We start from the raw sequence: 19101 nt of genomic DNA, 5'->3' as shown, positions 1-19101 counted from the left end.
AAAGCTAAGCCCACGTTTAGAGGAAGCACAGTCAAGCATGTCAGGAAGTAAACAATGAGAAAGACCAGGCATAAGATGGAAAAGGACATCAGGTTACCCCCGCCTTATTTCTATTCCTGATACATAACGGAAAATTCTAAATTGTCCATTTTGATAAAAGAAAGGCTCACAAGGCAACCTCATCTCCACTCAAACCAATGAGGCCTTTCACGCAGCTGTCAGGCTACCTATCATCGTTCATGGTTCCCAATGGATATTGATCCACTGAGTCATAATAAAATAGTGATTCCGGCCGGGGGTGAGAGCTAACGCAAACACTTTCTGGATGAGAAAGATGGACCAAAAAGAAGAAGAAAGTTGTGTTTCTGCCAAGCCAATTTCAAATTGCTCCTGGCGATACTGTGAATCTCCTCCTTACCTCTCTTTTCCCTACACACTCTGTTACCACACAGAAACATGAAGCAACTGAAAGCAAAAAAAAAGGGAGTGTTGGAGCAGGGGCTGCGCCACGCATGCTCATGATGAGAGCTACAATAATTGCAAAAAGAACGTACTTTTGATAAACAAAACGGACATTCACCGTTATATCGTGGCTGTTATTGCTTTTATTACACACGACTTCTCAAAATGTGTAACCCATAGTTACGAGAGGATGGTTTTAAAACACCAGAGGTCAGTTTGCTGTTTCAAATGCACCTTCAGAATTCAGAACTTTGCTTTCTTAGTTGAAGACATTTGCAATTTGCAGCTGTGGGAAACGCGAATGTAGTATTTCCCGAGCCAGCTAAGCTCAACAGTCAACCATAAATGTCAAGAACTTTATATTTTCGCTTAATGGCACCAATTTTTCCTTCAACAGATGCATAACTGAGCGCCAGAATATTGTGCTGTATAATTGCCCTTGTGAAAATTTTCAATCTATGGTGTTTGCAGAATCACACACAAGCCTGAATACGATCTTTCCAGCATTTTATGCTCCTTTATATAAAAATGGGAGGGACCACCTGACATCAGGGGCATTACACTTTGGGAGAGTCTTGAAGATTGGATTAGCCTGGTTCAGGAGAGCTGATGCTTTCAAAGCAAAGGGGGGCCTGGGAGAAAATATTCATCAGGACAGAGTCACTTATAAGTGTCTGACCATCGGTACGACCTCCTTCTGCCCTCCAATTGGCACGACAGCTTTGGCTGCTTTGCTTCTCCTCCATCCTACCTTTTAACATCATTCACATATCCCCTTGCTTTCCATTTGCCGAAAAGCTAAGACACTTCTGTCTCCTCCACCTTTACATTCTCAGTGAACCACATTTCCGAGAACCCTTGCTACAATGGTACATTGTGGATGGTAAAGTCTGAATCTTGTGTCTTCTAGCTTTTCTTTCCTTTCATAACCACATAGAGCAATATCTCCTGTGCATCTATTCCTGGACATCTTATATATATCTTAAATCCAGAGCTCCAAAAATGAACACTCCATCACTTGCCAAAACTACATGGCCACATAATTCCAATCTTCCGCTCGTTTGCACGTGTGCATGTACGCATGCATGCGCGCACACACCAAAAAAAATTTCAAATCATTTCAAATCTTCAAATCATTTCTAATTATTCCTTCTCAAAAATACTATGAGATTGCAAAATCAGGTCACCGTGACTTCCAAACTGATTTTATTGTATTTCTTTCCTTTTCTTTACTCTTGCCCTGGTTGGAGCTTTTATTATCTCAAAAATGCCATTGAAAAACATCTTCTCAGCTTATTGTTCTGTTGCTTGGGTAAGAATTTCAGTAAGACATCATCTCGAAGCAACAGGGATTCTATTCACCCGAGAAAAGTGGGTTCATGATTACAGGAAGCATTAAGATTGCAGGTGAGGACAAAGAAACCAGAACCCACACTGAAAAATCTGGGAAGACTTCCAGAGATAGTCATGTCTATGCTGAGATCCTAAAAGAAATGAACTAAGATAAGATGAAACCATGGCTTTCCCAAAGGAAGAAGAGAAACAAGTTCTGCAAACGAGAGAGAGTATATTCAGGGACTTCAAATTGTACCAAACAGTTGGACTGTAAAGTCATAGAAGTTGGCTTGAGATAAAGAAAAGAGGCTATGCTGGTAAGAGGAGGCCTATCTTAAGGGCCATAAAGGATACAGTAAACACTGACAGAATGAGAATTAGAGCTGTGGAGAGAAGCTAAGAAATGAATACGTTGCCAGTTGGCAATGTGGAAAGATCTCCTTGGTCAAATTACAGAGAAAGGAAAAGCATGTTTAGAGTTGTGTTATTAATCAGAGCTGGGTATTCTGAGGCTCAAATGAAAGCCATATTTTCTAGCAAACACCACGAAAGGAAAAGAAAATAATTGATGCCTTGATGATGAAGGATGGGCAGAATCTCATGGTCTGTGGGTAGCCCATAACTATAAGATGTTAGAGCATCACTAAAGATATGAGGAAGGGAGAGGGTAAGTCCATGGTGATAATTTGGAGAACAGTCTAAATGGTGGTGCTAAGAGTGAAGCATGTGTGCGTGTGTGTGTGTGTGTTTGTGTGTGTGTGTGTGTGTGTGTGTGTAGGTCAGAGGTCAAGGTAAGGCACCATTCTTCAGGTGCCATCCACTCTGCTCTCTCACTAACCTGGATCTCTCCTAGTAGGCTAGATCAACTGTCCAGCAATCCTCGGGGATCCACTTGTTTCATTTCCCACGACTGGGATTACAAGTTCAAGCTTCCATGGCTGGCTTTTTTCATAATGGTTCTGGGAATTGAATTCAATTCTTGTGTTTGTGCAGCAAGCGCTTTACCAACTGATCTCTCTGAAGCCCTCATAGAAGAAACATTTAGAAGAGAAAAATTGAAGCATTAAGAAGTCTGAGGAAATGCAAAAGATTTAGAAAACTGATCAGTAGTTCACTTTGGAACCTGGAGGTAGCTCTCCTTGGTGATCAGAATGGAAGAAGCAGCCTGGAGCTGGTAGTGCACATATGTCAGTCCAGCTACCAGGAAGGTTGAGGCAAGAGAGTCACTAATTCAAGGACTCCCTGGGCTACACAGAAAATGCAAAATAAACCTGGAGAACATAGCAGGGTCAGACCTCAAAATAAGAAGTAAGAAGAAGACTATATTTTGGTTGTTAGCCTAGCCTTTAATGTCTGACTCATTTCTCCAACCCATGGGAGAGGGCAATAGAGGAGGGACCTCAACTATCATCTCCCCCGAACCTCACTTGATAACTATGGACTTGGTCGTGAGAAAAGGTGGAGTTCCTGATGTTCATTACATTAGCCACTGAGAGCCAGCTATCACGTTAGAGAACACCAGCTTCATACACAAATATGGCTTTACTTAAACTTTTGTGACCTGGTTAAACATGAAAGTGTGGCTTGTCATTAGTTGGCCTGCCATTGTTCTCATATAGCCAAACTCAGAGTGACTGAAATAAATCCGGTCAATTCTGAGATGAAATCAGAAGGTCATAGGATGATGGCAGCTTTTCCTTTTTGGTAACGAAGTGAAAAAGAGAGAGCTTTGTAATGAGCAAAGCCGACACTTCAAAGGATCTTAAAACCCACTCTGTCATTTCTATTCTAAGAAATATTTGGTGATTAATTCCCATCCATCGTTTTTGGAGCATCTGAAACATGTTTTGAATACCAATTGAAACTTTACCAGTATTGATATCACATAGTGTCTTAGAATAATTCGATATATTAAAACTTAATGGGTTTGTACAGAGGTTTCAAAGTGGCTAATGTTTACAGTTTTGAGTGACATGAAAACGACTTACAGATTGTCTGTATGTGTATTATAATATGTGACAGAGACAGATATGAGGCATACATGGATTAGAATTGTGTTTTAAGATGTGATGGAGACAGATATGGGGCTTACATGGACCAGCATGTATGTTTTAAAATGCAATGGAAACAGATATGGGGCATATATGGACTGGATCTAGTGCTTTGGGCATTTCTAGTTCTTCTAAAGATTATGAAGACTCAATGACCTCTGAATGAAAAAAGATATCAGAAGGTTATAAAAGGCCTCATTTTTAAATATCATATATATACATATATATATATATATATATATATATATATATATATATATATATATATCCCTCATGCATCAAAGAATATAGAATTTGCTTCTGTAATCATGTAAGCTAATTGTGATTTTCAAAGCTTGAAAAACATTATACTTATTTTAAATAAATAAAACTATTGTATTCTAGGAGTTATCATTCTAATTGTAGTCTGGATCAGAAGAACTCTCAATATACGGCCTAAAATAATGGACTAATAGATGCTTGATATAAATGAGTACCTATATGTTGTGGGATATTTGATCCCAAAGAACCTAGAGATTGTTCTATGTAGATAAAATCAACCATAGGTTAAGAGGCAGAGCAAGCAACCAGTTTACTGGAAGTAACCATAGAGACTGAGAGAAAGTTGAGAAGTCAGAGAGAGAGGAGAAAGGCACTGAAAGTAGAAGGGACAGACACCTGGTTGGAAGAGAGAGAGAGAGAGAGAGAGAGAGAGAGAGAGAGAGAGAGAGAGAGAGAGAGAGAGCTCTTTTTCTCAGAGAGTGACAGAGGAGAAAGGTCAGTTGGCTGCTTTCTCTGTATCTCTGAGCTAGCAGGTTTTCACCCCAGCATCTGGTTCCTTAGTCTTTATTGGTAAAAATGGAATGAAAGAGGGTTAAAAACAATTGCCTCCCAAAGTAGAGGTGACTGAGATGGCAGCAGAACATGGAGGCTCCCCTGGACCACAGCCTCAGTGGCCAGGTGGGGGGTTTAAGTGCAGCCACTATCCCACAGGTAAAATGACAGCTCTACAGCCCAAGAAAATGAGTCTGCGTCTATTAGACATATATAGAAACTGCCCATCTATTCCATAACATACTATGTATTTTGGTCTCAACTCCTTGGATCTGGGCTGGAGATGTAACTCAGTTGGCAGAGAGTTTGCCTAGCATTCACACGGCCTGGGTTTTATTCCCAGTACTTCATAAATCAGGCATGGTGATGTACACCTGAAATTTCAGCATCCCAGAAACAGAGGCAGGAGAATTAACAGGCCAAGGTCATCTTCAGATACATTCTGATCTAGAGACCAACCTTAGATACAGGAGATCTTGTTTAAAAAAAAAAAAATGAAGAAAGATCAATTTGTTAGATCTTGACACTGGGCCTATATGATGGATTCCATTGTGGTTTTTTTTTTTTTTTTTGGTTTTTTTTTTTTGTGAGTGTGTGCCTTTTTTGTTGTTGTTGGTGGTGGTGTGAAAAGATTGTACAGTCCCTGGAGAATGGTCCAGGAGTACTGGTGACTCAGGCAAGCCATAAGCACAGTCTGATTCACAGGCTGTTACATATATACATGATGTGGATTCTGCCTCCAGGTATATTTCACTTACAAAGAAAAACAAGGGACTGAAGAGATGGCTCAGTAGTTAAGAGCACATACTGTCCTTGCAGAGGAACTGAGTTTGGTTCTACCTATATTGGATGGCTCACAACTACCTGTTACTTCACCGTTAGAGAAGGGATCAGATGCTTTTCACCTCTGTGGCCATTGCACTAATCTGCATATAGGCCACATTCACACACACACACACACACACACACACCACAAGCATGCACGCACACACGCATGCATATACATATAACTTAAAAATAAAATGTATCTTAATGTCTTTGTTAGGATTACTTTTGCTATGATGAAACACCAAGACCAAAAGCAAATGAGGAGGAAAGTGTTTATTTGACTTGCACTTCCTTATTGAAAGAAGTTAGAGTTCCCTGACCTGTGGGAAGCCCAAGGAGGGGGAGGGAAATGGGAGGCGGTTGTGGGGAGGAGGCAGAAATCCTTAATAAATAAATAAATTAAAAAAATAATAAAAAAAAGAAAGCAAACTAAGCAAGCAGTGTGAACCAAGCTAGTAATCAACACCTGTCCATGGCCTCTGCATCAGCTCCTGCCTCCAGGTTCCTGTCCTGCCTGAGTTCCTGTCCCGATCTCCTTTAGTGATGAACAGCAACATGGAAGTGTAAGCTAAATAAACCCTTTCCTCCCCCCCCCCAAAAAAAAGAGAAGTTAGAATAAGAACCCAAACACACCAGAAACTGGAGGCAGAAGCTGATAAAGAGGTCATGGTTGTGTGCTGCATACTAGCTTGTTCCTCAAGACTTGCTCCGTCTTCTTTCTTATAGAACCCAGGACCACCAGTCCAGAAATAGCACCACCCACAGTGGCTCTTTCGCAACAATCACTACTTAAGAAAATGCCCTGAAGGCTTGCCTACAGCTTGATCTTACAAAAACATTTTTTTAATTTATTTTTTTTAGAAAGTCTTTTCTCATTTTACATACCATCCAAGTTCCCACTCCCTCCCCTACGCCCAGTCCCTCTACCTTTCCCCTACTCCTCAGAGAGGATAAGGCTTCTCATGAGGAGTCAACAAAGTCTAGCACATCACTTTGAGGCAGGACCAAGACCCTCCCCCACAACATCTAGGCTGAGAAAGGTATCGTTCAAAAGAGAATGGGCTCCAAAAGTCAGTTCAAGCAGGATGGATGAATCCTGGTCCCACTGACGAAGGCATTTTCTTAATTTAAGTTCCTTCTTCTCAAATGGCTCTAGCTCATGTCAAGTTGGCATAAAACTATCCAGCACACTTTAAAAACAACAACACCATGGCACATCCGGAGATTATGTGTGTTATCTGAGGGGCTGAAATAAAGCAAGTACTTCAAAAATTAGGACGAGGAGAACACCCCGTGGGCTGAAGGACGGAGGAAGCAGAATCCTTGCATTTTGGTTCTAAGGTCAAACTTAGAAAGGGCAAAATGGAAGGCTGGAGTGGTTAAAGCGGAGGAGTGACATGGGGGCAGATGAACGCTAGGCACATTTTTCACCATGGCAGTAATTGGACTGAAGGGATTGAGGGACACAGAGAGGCCAGCGCTCATTAAAGCAGGAAAGGAGGGATTGCAGAAAGTTCTTCGTTCGAAGATAAAGACAGCTAACTCTCAAACTTTCAGTGTCCAGCAACCATGTGTGTTGCCAATTATGAACAGCTTGAAAGAGAGAGACCATCAAGTGTTTAGAAATTCAGAATAAGCAGTAATTTCTGGTCACTAGTAAGATCCTACTGTTTTAAAGGAAGATAGCATCCACAATCTTTTAGCCTGTCCATTCCAGGCTTGAGAGCAGATAATTTGATATGTCTAGATGTTTCCCAAAGTAAATTAATTTGACTTTTTTTTCTGGCTAGTAATCAAATAAAAATAAAAATAATACTCTTTTTCAGATAGGTGATGATAGACAGACAGACAGACATCTGTGTGTTCTGGGGCTGGGGAGATAGTTCAGTTGGCAAAGTTCTTGCTTTACAAGCACAAAAGCCAGAATTTGATCCCTGGAACCCATATAAAAACATTCAAGTGCAGTGATATACACTGATAAACCCTGCAGGGGTATGTGACATAGAAACAGATTCCTAGAACTCACTGGCAAGTCAACCTAGCCTATTTGGTGAGAGCCAGAAAAGGGAGAATGCCTATCTCATAAAATATGGACTCTGGCTCATCCCCCACAATGCCCTTGTCTCTTTTCCTCCTTCATTTCACAAGCATCTGCCTCTCAGTCTCTTTTCTAGATTTTTAGGCTTTGCATACTATAGTGGTTTGAATAAGAATGGTCCCCATAGACTCATATAAATGAATGCTTAGTCACCAGAGAGTAGAACTCTTTGATAGTGTTAGAAGGATTAGGAGGTGTGGTCTTATTGCGGGAAGTGTGTCATGAGGGGTAGCATTTGAGGTTTCAAAAGGCCAGGTCTCTCTCTCTCTTCCTGCTGCCTGCGGATCACAATGTAGCTCTCAACTCCTTCTCCAGCACCATGCTTGCCTTGCCTGCTTCCCAGTGTGATGATAATGAACTAAACCTCTGCAACTGTAAGCAAGCAACTAATTGAATGCTTAATTTTATGAGTTGCCTCAGTCAGTGTGTCTCTTCACAGCAATAGAACAGTGACTTAGACAACCATATTTATACCCATATTTATGAGTACATATATAAATGCAACATCTATAAAACTTACATATACCCACATACATTACAGACTAGGATCTGCAATTAGGTGAACATGTGTTATCTAATGCCTTTCTAATCTTAAATATACTAAACTTGAACACATTTCTGTTGTTTAATCATCTGTGTTGGGTAGAGAGTGAACTGACCACTTGATGTTATAGTGAATGATCAATCACGATAAGATGAAACATTCAATGGTCATGGTGCAATAATGTATCTTAGTAGTGGGGGCTGCCTGAGCATTGCACATACTTGGTTTGCCCACCAGCAAAATAAATTAACACATAATTAAAGCTGCTTTGAAAGTATTACATGCAGAAAACTGAAGGAGTTCTGGGAGAGAAGATTCAAAGACATTGCATTTAGGATGGAGGTGGGAATGGGAGTAGAATTCTGTAGACTGAAAAAAAAAATTCATGGTATAGAGGAGTCAGCTAGCAGAGACTCTAGATTCAAGGAGAACGTTCAAGAAGGAAAGAAGAATGGATGGCATCTGCTCATTATTTTACTTTTAATAACCTGGAATTATCAGGAAGCCGGGTTTTGCCTTGGCATCATCATTTTTCTTCCTCTAGTGAGTAGAGACGAAAATGCACAACTAAAGGCTTGCAATACTGTAGATACTACATGAATAAGCCAATATTCTTATTCTTTCTTTAAAGACAAAAAGGAAAGGAGTAGTATCTGCAAAATAAGAGTCAAGGATTCCTCTGGCCTGCATATGGATATGCACATGTGCACATGTGCGCGCACACCCACACACACTCACACACACATTTCTACAGCACTAATATTTCTGTATGTTTTGCTCAAAGATCAACATTGAATGGGAAAACGCCCTCCCTTGAATCAAAATCAAATAAATAAGCCTGTAACCTCAAAAATGAGGTCTGAACATTTTCCCTCAGAGTACAGTCACCACACCTGCTCACTATATGTGGCCTGGAAATGACTTGTTCAAGCCCCGCTAAAGACCTTGAATGTGTCTCGTGAATATGCAAAAGAAAATTTATTAAGATGTTTTTCCCCATAAGCCAAAAAAAAAGTATTGAAAACCAGATGACAATCATTGGTTCATATTTTTTTTAAAGGAAAGCCTAATAGCTTCTCCACAACATCGTTTCACTCTGGCTCATGAGTGGGAAGTCCAGTGCAGTGGCATGCTGGGAAGTGTTTAATAACTTGTCCCCTGGGGAGGAAGGTCGTGCTTGATAATATGTGTCAGTTCCTGTGGTACCAATGCTCCCTCCACAGCAGACTCTAGGCTATCTTCCTGGACAAGCAGAGATGGGAAGAGAAGCTCACAGTAGGCTCTCACACATCAGCAGGCCACTGACCATATCTCTGAGGTAAGCTACTTAAGCCGAGCAGCTAGAATCACATTGCAGTTATGAGATTCTCTGTTACAGCCTCGAGTGTGAAAAATGCATTTTCCCCTCTAACTCAATCTAATTTTCTATCTTGTGCTCTTATTCTGTCTCATGTAGAAAATCAATCTAATCATTTCAGAGGAACTCGGTCCAGTTCATGGATGACTCAATCAATTAAGAATTATATTTCTGTCACCTTCAGTTTCAAAATGCCTGCAGGGATTTATCTTCCTTCCCATCGACACTGGTGACTTCTGGGAACAGCAGACAAGGGGCTGCTTCTTGGTCAGCCACCGGGGCAGTAAATTACTCCAATGATGAGGTATCTTTCACTCTTCTCTGTATCATCTGGTAGAGCTTGGAGGATATACACTGGACATGCTGAAACCTTACATGCATCCCAAGCCTAAGGTTTTGTCCACAGCTGTGGCCTCAGAATATAACACTTACACTCCTCCTCTCTGATGCATCCTAGTATACATCCAGTCCCCACATTCATCCCTGGTACCCTGGGTGGCTCCTAGACATCCCCAATGGGCACCTAGGGTTGTTGTGGGTCCTTTCCACGTGACGATCCACATATTTCAGCAGCAGGTGATTTAACTTTTTCCCCTTTAGTCAGGCAGACTCCTTGTCCAGCATCCCTCTTAGCACATTGCTCACATCAAAGGAACGAAATGTGAAGGAGTAAAGGGTTCCATGAAACTCCCTATGATAAATTGGTATGGAACAAGAAGCAAAGAAGGCAAGCTAGTCTTTGCTCTTGCTTGCTCATGACCTATCTTCTCCCTCTGTTCCAAATTCTCCTCCTATCTCCTCCTAGGTAGAGCAATGTTGTTAATTGTTATTAATAGGTTGATATAGTCTTTCAGCTTGACAAGATCTAGACTCACCTAAGAGATAAACCTCTGGGTGTGTCCCTGAAGGAGTTTCTAAATTGAATTACTAGAAGTGAAAAACTCACCTGAGTGTGGGTGACTCCAATTCATAGTGTGCTCCCAATTGAATAAAATGGAGATAGTTGAAGGCTAGACTCTTTAGAGTACTCTCTGCAGTGTGATCTCATCTCTTCCCCCTCCTCTCTCCTGATCTATCTATCTATTTATCTATCTATCTATCTATCTATCTATCTATCTGTCTGTCTGTCTGTCTGTCTGTCTGTCTGTCTGTCCGTCCGTCCGCCCGTCCGTCCATCCATCCATCCATCCATCCATCTATCTATCTATCTATCTATCTATCTATCTATCTATCTATCTATCATCTATCTCTCCTGACTATGCACACACTGTGACCAGCCGCCTCATGTTCCTGATGCTATGGTTTTCCTGCCATGCGGGATTGCACCCTCAGACCCTGAGCTAAAATCAACCCTTCCTTCCCTAAGTTGCTTTCATCAGATGTTTTGCACAGCAGTGAGAAAAAAAGAAAATAATACATACAAAAAAGAGATTTCTTTAGCCTTCTTTATCCCTTGTCAAATCTTTCATAGTTCAGGCTTAAAGGTATTCGGCTAAACCTTGTTGTCAAGCTATGTGATAAACCTGTATTTGCTTAAGCATAGGATGACTCACAACACCTGAGGTGGGTGGGGAATAAAAGGCAAACAGGGCAACTAATCTACTCCTCACACCATCCCACACAGAGAGGGAGTCACAAGACAAACACTCTATCAGTCGATTTTATAGTATCTTTCATTATGGAAATGTGTATGTCCACCTTTCCCAGTGCTGGTCACCACATCTTGATACCAAAAAAGGGAATCTACACTTACACTTTGTGTAACACATAGAAAGAACTCACCCAGTGTCTCTCATTGCCCACAGTTTAGTAAGACTGTATCATACAGATATGTCAATAGTGATCAAAGCTTCTAGTATCTGCCAGCTGTTGCATCATCCCTGATCCACAGCCTTTTGCAAATTACAATATGCATCCCAGAGGACTTAACACAGAAGAAAAAAAGGCTTTTCCCTAAGGTTTGGTCATCTAGGTCTGCCAGCTGAGAAGCCAATATTTGCCTTGCTGTCATGTGGACAGACGCAGGATTAAACCTCAGAAAGCAAAGTTGTGCTTACATCGACTACCCTGGAGACTGCTAACATTTACACAGTATTGATTTCTCCACATACAGTGCTACTAAAACGCACGGCTGTTGACAGTGTCTCATGATAGGAGAAGTTTGCAAATGCCGTGCATATCCCATTTTCAATGGGTTTGCCACAAAATGCAAATATCTTTCTTCTTTATTATAGAAAAAAATCATAACATTGTTGGTTTCTTTTTTTAAGTTTGGGCTTTATCCAGAAAAATACAATTGCACTGTAAGAGTTTTATTTGGAAGGAGTTGAATGCTTTGGCTCGTATATTCTACTTTCATGAGGCATCATTTAGGGGATTAAGCTGAACACAATTTGGAGGATTACGTCTGTGAATAGAAAGTGAACGATAAGGAAGAGTCTTATACGACCTGGCTAAGGAGTGACGCAGCAAAGAGCCAAGGAGCAAAGACTAGGAAAGAATTTTATTTTGTCACATTTTGATTCTGTTTCCTCAAGTGGTTGGGAAAACCTGTCAAAACACTAGCCAGTGGCACGTTCAAAGAATATGGATATCTGCCAAAGAAAACAGGAAACTCGGGAGCCAAGTGTGAGGCTGTAATCCCAGAACTCAGGAGGCCAAGGCAGGGGGATGAATTTAGAGACGGCGAGTCAGCGGGAATTCACAGGTAAGCCCTGTGCTACATGGAGAGGATTGGGAGGTGGGCAGACAGAGAGAAAGGGAGACAGAGACAGACGAGAGACTGAGGCAGAGAGAAGAGAGGGTGAGGAGACAAGCCCAAATAAACATAAAACAAATAGCAAACTCTGTGAGCATGAGAACCAAAGAGTTAATATAATAATACTAAAATGCTGTTTCAAACTTCATCCCTGAAATACAAGGCATACATGGAAATAAAAACAATAGCAGTCGTGGTGTGAATATGGTGTGACTCCCACAGGCTCCTGCATGGAATGCTCTTTCTCCAGCTGTTGGTGCTATACTGGAAGGTGGAGCCTAGCCGGAGGAACTGTGTCACCAGGTGTTCCTTTGAAGGTTGTACCCAAACCCTAGGTCCTTGGTCATCCTCTGCTTCCTGGTGAGGAATCCCTCCCACCCCGTTCCCATTGCCATAAGATCTGCCCACGTACATGCAGTCCAGTGACCACGGTCTGAAAATGAGCCAAAATGCATCTTTTTCCTTCGAGGTGTTCTTCCAGATATTTCTGCCACTGATACACAAAAGTAACACACACTAGACCAACAGAAAAAAATGAATAAAATCAGTCACTGAGGAAGCCAACATGAGGCCTACCTAACTACAACTTGAAATAAGTTATATTTATGGCCAAAGGCCTAAAGGAACTCAAGAACAAAGAGTGGGAGAAAAATTACAAATGATTTCTCAACACATGGTAAATAAGAATAAATAGATACAAAGTGTGAAAGGGGGAAGCTGGAGAGACTGCTCTTTGGTTAAGAACATCTACTGCTCTTGCAGAGGACCAAAGTCCAGTTCCTAATGCCAACACAAGGCAGCCCGCAGCTGCCTGTAACTCCGGCTTTCCAAGGGGATCCTACATCTCAGGATCTCAGGCCACTGTGGGCAAGCACCTCCATCCATGTGCACATTCACACACACTCACACACACATACACACACACACACACACACACACACACACACACAATTTAACAAATAAAATAAAAATTTAAATATAAAATGGGACCACAAGGTACAACTGAAATGAGTCCAGCTGAGGGTTCAGAGGAGATTTGAGCAGACTGAAACATAACTGTGAAGACTGGTCAATTGGTGCCACAAAGCCTGAGTACTAAAAAGAAAAAAAATAAGCCTTAAGAGATCTCTGCGACACCATTAGGCTTAACCATGTCTGAGAGCACAGGAAGACAGAAGAGGGAGAGGGGAAGAGATCAAGCATTTAAAGAAGTAATGACCGAAAAGCTTTTCATACATGATAAATGATAAATTCAATAAACAGGCAGGATAAACACAGAGGGTTCCATGCAGAGACATCCTACAATCAAACTATTCAAAGCTAGGGCACATAAGAATATTAAAACAGAGACAAGAGATCTGTCACATGACAGCGACCCTCAATAAGACTCACAGGTAGTTTCTAAACAGAGACTATGATGGCCAGAAGGTAATAGGATGACAAATTGGAAATGCTGCAAGGAGAAAAGAAAGTCAGCCAAGAGTGTATGTCTGGTCAAGTTGTCCTTTTAAATGAAGGATAAATCATGACAGTCCCAAACTTTAAAACGATGGAGGTTGTGTTAATAGACCTACCCAACAAGAACAGATTCTGTATGTGGAAAGAAAGAGCAAGGGACAGCAAAGCAAAGCTAAATGAAGGAACAAAGAACATGAACCAGGTAAATACATAAGTAAGCACAGGTGAATGCATTGTTGTATTTGGGGGTTATAATCCCACATTGCTTCAAGGTTGAAAGGAGGAAGGCAGGCCAGTGAGATGGCTCAGCAGCTGAAGGTGCTTGCTGCCAAAGTTCACGACCTGAGTTTGATCCAGGTACGACAGGTGGAAGGAGAGAACCAACTCGCAAAGGTCATCCTCTGACTTCGCCATCCATGCAGAAGCCTGTGCACATCACTGGGGGGCGGGAACAGGGCGCTGGGAATAATTGAGCATAATTTAAATATCTAACTAAATAAAATGAATGAAATTAACTATAAATCTATGTGAGGATACAAAATGAATATGTACTTTGTGAAAACTATACTTACAGGAGAGGCAAACATGTCAGAAAGGGAAGCCCAAGAATATTAACTTAAAATAGGTCATTATAAGTTTTATAGATGGGTTTAATTCCAAAAGTAATCACAAGGAAAGAAATTTAAACACAAAAAAATGAAGAAGAAAATTAAAACATAAAATCTCAATTACAAATTTGGGGGCGGGCTTGGGGGATGGCTTAGTGTATAAACCACTTGCTGTGCAAGCATGGGGACCTGAGTTCAAATCCCTAGAGCCCACGTACAGTTGGCTGCAGTCGTGTGTGTTTGTAATCCCAGCAGTCCTATAGAGAAGGGAGGTAGAGACAGGAGAGTCCAGGTAGTGCTGTTGCACACAAGAAATCCTGTCTCCTGACAAGTTGTCCTCTGACCCCCACCTCTACCTGTGTTCCATAGCATGTGCCTACACACAAACACATGGGTGGGGGACCGATTTTAAAAATCTACCAAAAATGTTTCCTTTTGGAACCTAATAATGACAAATGCATCAGTTATACCACACTGGGAATATTCTTAAGTGCCCCAGGATCGGTATCACATAAATATAAAATTAACATTTTGCCATGGTTAATTTTATGTTCCACGAATTTTATCCCAATGTTTGATAGTTTTACGGTGAGTTTATAGGGAATTAATTACTGGCCTAATAGTATGCAATTTTTACAGATGCACCCGTCACTTTTCTTGAGCACTGTGTAAAACCCACCCACTGTGTTCAACCACCCACATGTTCCATCTCATGTATGTTTTATTTTAAATTGTACTAAAAATTGCAGTTATTGGTTATTTTTATAATTTGCTTTAAATATCTGTCTCTTACATCTTTATTTCATTGATGGTTTTCTGTATCAATGAGCTCCTTATGTGATTGTCCCAATGAGCACTAATGCCATGCCGTACACAGCGGAAGATCCTCCTCTAATAAATATAAGAAATAGCATGCAAATGCGGCAGAGATGGGTCAGTCCGGGAGCAAACGCTAATACATTTTCTTGCTCTTTAACTTTGAAGATTTGCTCATTTTTATTCCTTTTATCTTGAAAGCAACATATAACGTCTCTAGCCATTGCAGAATCCTAGTTAGGCTTTGAAAACACATTCATAAACACCCTTCCGAGCAATGACGATGGGGCTGAAAGTCTTAGGCAGGCGTAAAAATTTGGGGTCTCAAATTTATTTTTATTGAGGGAAGTCTCAAATTACAGGACCAAATACAGTTCGACCAAAACGACCTGAATTAGAAATCAAATCACCTTAGGGTCATGGCTTCTATTTGGAAAAGAAGTAGCATCTGATCCCGCCATCCATCTCCCGGGCATGTACCTGTGTACCCAAAGGAGTCTAAGGCAGCACATAACAGGGACAGTCACACCTCCGTGTGCTCTGCAGCACTGTCCACAAAAGCCAACTCATAGAACCAGCCTCAATCCCCATCAACATTAAAAGGGCAAAGAAAATGTATTTCCATAGACTAGAGTAAAACTAAGTTATGAAAGAAGAATAAAATGATGTCATTTGCAGGAAAACAGATAGAACCCGAGAACATCATATTGACTGCAACAGGACAGATTTAGAAAGATAAATTACCCCTTGTTTTATTCATACACAGAATCTAGATGTGAAAAGGACTCAAGAAGTAGAAGTAGCCTGGAGGACTACTTAGGACATTGATTCTCAACCTTTCTAATCTTCCAACCCTTTAATACAGTCTTTCACGTTGTGGTGACCCCAACCAAAAATTTTTGTTGCTACTTCATAACTGTAATTTTGCTACTGTTGTGAAGTGTGATGTAAATATCTGATATGCAGGATATCTGCTATGTATATTCCTGTGAAGGAATCGTTCAATCCCCAACGGGTTTGAGACCCACAGGTTGAGAACCACTGATTTAGGAGGACATTTCCAGGAAGAAGGGAGATGAGACAGGGGAAGGGAGTGAACAAGGTCAAGGTGCATTGCATGCATCTATGCAAATGTGAGGGTGACAGTCAGGACTCTAGCTCGGTGGTAGAGCATGTGTCTGCCATACATGAGACCCTAGGTTCAATTCTCAACACTGCAGAAAGAAAGGTTAGCTTCATAATAAAACTTATTTTCCATACAAATAGAAAATGCAAATTTTAAAACGCCCTGTTAATTGGGAGAAGCAGAAGGGGATTTTATTTTTTTCTGAGTCTCTGGCATGAATTCCCAAGGCCTCCCTGACATTCTAGATGCCAACACCAGAATTATACCAACTATAAAATGACACTGAATCCATTCATTTTTACTGCGTTTTTCATTCCTTTGTCCCAACACTAAATCTATTTTCACCTTACACACACATTCTTGGTATTTATTAGCACAAGTCAACTCCACATTCCGTGTTGATAAAGCCAAGGTACTGGTACATATTTTAAATAATTATTTGTCTTGATATGGTTTCAGAACTGAAGAAAAGCTGGAAGATTATCAGGGAATTTCCAATATGACCTATACCCGGATTTCTTCATCATTAACATGTTAAATGAGAATAATATGTGTGTCCCAAGTAATAATTATCATTATTAACTAAATTGATATTTTATTTTAATTCCTTTAGTTTTCACCTAATGTTCTTTTTCTATTTCAAAGTTCTACCACTGAAATCATGTTACACATTGACCACCCTGATTCCCCGTGTTCATCTAGTTATGACAGTTTTTAGGCTTGATTCTTTGGGGTTTTTCTTGTCAGCTTTGAGGATAACTGTCCAGGCAGAATGATCATCATTTCAGGTCTGCCAAACAATTTCAGAGTTTTCCAGGAGACAAATCAGAAGGATTAAAAGTTCTATTCTCATCACAACAAATCAAGACAGTTTATCAATATAGCTTATCGTGGACAGTGTTAAAGTTGGTCACCAGCATGAATTTGAGTTTGTCTATTTACTGCAAAATTCTTCTTATACTAACCCACTATTAGACATAAGATGCTTCAATGCATCTTACACCTAAGGGATCATGATTTATGCTCTACTCCTTTGATGTGGGAAAGTCTACTGTGAAGTTATTTGGAACTGTTTTGAACGGGAGTAAATATATTATTTTGGTTATTCTACTTAAACTATGTGCAGTCATATAGGTCTGTGTGTGGGTTCATGTATGTGTGTATTGTGCTCATGGAAGCCAGAAGAGAATATTGGATAGCCTGGAGTTAGCTTTACAGGCAGCTCTTAGTCACCCAACCTGGGCAGTAGGAACTTATCTCAAACCCTCCGTCAGAAGAGTATACATTCTTTAACTGCTCAGCCATCTCTGTAGCTCCTATGTTGTGCTAATTTTTTGGATGGTAAACGGTATGGCTTGAAGGTACAAGTTCGAACTACATCATCCATTGAGCAAATTCAAAAGGTAGGAGAGTATAAAGTAAGGAAAAACCAAACAAAGCTGAGCTCTCCACTGGGATGAAACTATAGGCTCCTGACCTTCAGCCCCACCCATAGTTCTGACTATCCTCAAGGGACGTATCCCTTAACTTTCCATCGTGAGGACATCATCCTCTACTGTTGAAGGGTAGCCTTCCTCTAGACAGAAAACCTAGAGGACCATTACCATTTCCACGCCAGCGGATTTCCAGGAACAGAGGATTCCCCACTATCATGGAAGCCATGGGACAAAAGCCACAACTAAGTGTCCAGCCTAGGGCAAATCCCTTTTACATCTGTTAATAGTAGATTTGATGGCTGCAGTATTGGATAGAGGAAGCAACACAGCTGAAGGCATGAAGATACCATGAAGTAACTAATACACACATGCGTATCTTTAATTGTAACTGTCTTTAACAGGGATGAATGAGACTTTTCCTCCCACTTTGTCCTCCCTTCTCCTCACAAGAAGGATGCTCGGGTTGTGCAAGACAAGGCCAGAGCCCGACTTCCTTCCACTGGGTCTTCAGCTTTGCAACCCACCAAGCTTTCTGAACACACATGCCTTCCAGCTTTCTGAGGACATTCTCATTCTGGGGCTCAGGCCGAGTCTCCTCACACATGTATGCTAATATTCTGTTTAGAGTATTTTGCATTTATATTCATGAGCAAGTGGCTTTTAATTTTCCTTTCTTGTTTGTCCTTGACAGGACTGAGGACCAAGGTTATACCGGCCTCACAAAATGAGTTAGGAGGATTTTGACTTTTTTCCTTTCTCTGAGAGAAAATGTCAGATCTGTCTTAAATATGTTTGGAAGAATTCCCATTTGAATACACACTAACCTGGAGTTCTCTTTGTTGAAACATTTTAATTACGGATCTATTCTCCTCTAGAGATAGAGGCTTACTTTTTCTGTAATTTCTTGAATGCGGTTTTATGAAATTATGTTTTTCAAATTTCTTAATCATATTTCCCTTTTGTTTGTATGTGAATGTATGAAGCCAGAAGAAAGCATTGGATCTCCTGCAACTGAAGTTATAGGTCATGAGCTGTGGGTGCTGGGAACCAAACTCAGCTTCTCTAGAAGAGTAGCAAGTGCTCTTTGCCCCTGAGCTGTCTCTCCCGACCCATAGTCTTTCATTATTTTTAATTTAATCTGTTAGATATTTTTCTTATAATTTCTTCACGTGGCTGCTTGGCTGGTTTCTTCATATTTAGCCTTCTTTCTTCTGTAACACTTGAAATTAAGGGTATGTGTTTTGGTCTAAGTGGCACCTCACAAATTTGACTTATAGTGAGTTGTCATTGAGCAAAAACGATTGCTAATCTCCATTGAGATTACTGCTCTAGGAGTGCGGTAATTAAATTCCACACCTTTCTGGATCTTAAGTATTTTTTTAATTAATGATTTCCAGGTAATTCCACTGTA

The 19101-nt window shown here is 40.7% G+C and overlaps 1 protein-coding gene across 4 annotated transcripts in view; it reads right to left on the bottom strand.

Moving 5' to 3' along the window:
• Cntnap4 (contactin associated protein family member 4) overlaps positions 1-19101 on the bottom strand; it is a 280867-nt gene that overhangs the window by 209208 nt on the left and 52558 nt on the right. The gene's annotated exons all lie outside the window — the stretch shown is intronic.

Source organism: Microtus pennsylvanicus, chromosome 6, assembly GCF_037038515.1.
Source record: "Microtus pennsylvanicus isolate mMicPen1 chromosome 6, mMicPen1.hap1, whole genome shotgun sequence".
In the NCBI taxonomy this organism is placed as follows: domain Eukaryota; kingdom Metazoa; phylum Chordata; class Mammalia; order Rodentia; family Cricetidae; genus Microtus; species Microtus pennsylvanicus.
This window is presented reverse-complemented; position numbering and strand designations above follow the sequence as displayed.